This window comes from Muntiacus reevesi, chromosome 22 (assembly GCF_963930625.1).
Source record: "Muntiacus reevesi chromosome 22, mMunRee1.1, whole genome shotgun sequence".
NCBI classification, from domain to species: domain Eukaryota; kingdom Metazoa; phylum Chordata; class Mammalia; order Artiodactyla; family Cervidae; genus Muntiacus; species Muntiacus reevesi.
Genome location: NC_089270.1, coordinates 26503193 through 26504598, shown reverse-complemented (window position 1 = coordinate 26504598; position 1406 = coordinate 26503193).

Below are 1406 nucleotides of genomic sequence, written 5' to 3'. Positions count from 1 at the left end.
CCTTGCATTGAAAATGTCACTGATTGAGTTAGTCTCTTTTGTTTTTTCCATACTACATTAAAGGGCTTAAAAGCAGTGACAGGACTGTAATGTGTTTAAAGACATTGGTTTTAGTTTGGGAAAGCACTTTATAAATTTATCATAGATGATGGCCTACGATAGTGAAGAATTTCTTTGAAATGTAAGGAATTATATTAGTTATAAAATTCTAGATGTTAGTATATTTGAAAAGAATATTTTTAGATAGTAGTTATTGTATAGCATAGGCAGCTCAGCTCACTGCTCTGTGATGAGCTAGATGGGTGGGATGGGGAGGTGGCAGGAAGGTCCAAGAGAGAGGGCATATATGTACACACATGACTGTACATACATATAGACACATATATGTACACATGACTGCACATATGTGTGTACACATATATGAACACATATGACTGTGTACACAGTGTACGTTGACTTCGTTGTGCAGCAGAAACTAACACAAAATTGTGAAACAACTATAGCCCAATAAAAATTTTTAAGAAGAATACATATCCTACTGAGAAATAACTTTTGAAAGGACGCGTCAGACAGAAGCATGTCCCATGAATCCCTCAACATCTGCCAACCAAAGTTTGGGTTCTCCCAGGCCTTCCCAGTGGCTCAGTGGTAAAGAACCAGCCTGCTAATGCAGGAGATGCAGGAGAGACAGATTCAGTCCCTAGGTCGGGAAGATCCCCTGGAGTAGGGGGTCCCATTCCGGTATTTTTGCCTGGAGGATTCCATGGACAGAGGAGTCTGGTGGGCTACAGACCCCAAGGTTGCAGAGAGTAGGACATGATCAAGCGCACACACCGCCGCACAGTGGGAAACACTGATCCTCTGAACCTCTGTCACAGTAACCCCTTCTGAAGTATATGCTTCAGCAATCTATAGAAGGCTTTGTCTTTTATTAGCTCCTTGGACCACTTCATGAGTCTCTGGATAGGGCGGGAGGCATAGTTCTGACCATTTTACAAGGGGATAAACCAAGCTGTCCACGGTCACAGTTGGTAGTAAAGGACGAAGCTGGGGTGAGAAACAAGGCCTCTGGTCCCCAGTTACACTGCAGCTCTGGCCACGGTGGCGCTAGTGTTAAAGAACCTGCCTCCCAATGCAGGAGACTAAGAGACTCGGGTTCGATCCCTGGATCAGGAAGGTCCCCTGGAGAAAGAAATGGCAACCCACTCCAGTATTCTTGCCTGGAAAATCCCAAGGACAGAGGAGCCTGGCGGGCTACAGTCCATAGGGTCACAAAGAGTCAGACATGACTACAGTGACTTAGCACCTGGTTCATGCCAGGGGCAGCAGAACAGACCATCACATGGAGTGAGTGTGAGATTTAATTTGGAATTTTGTGGGGGAGAGACAGAAATCCCTATAAGATG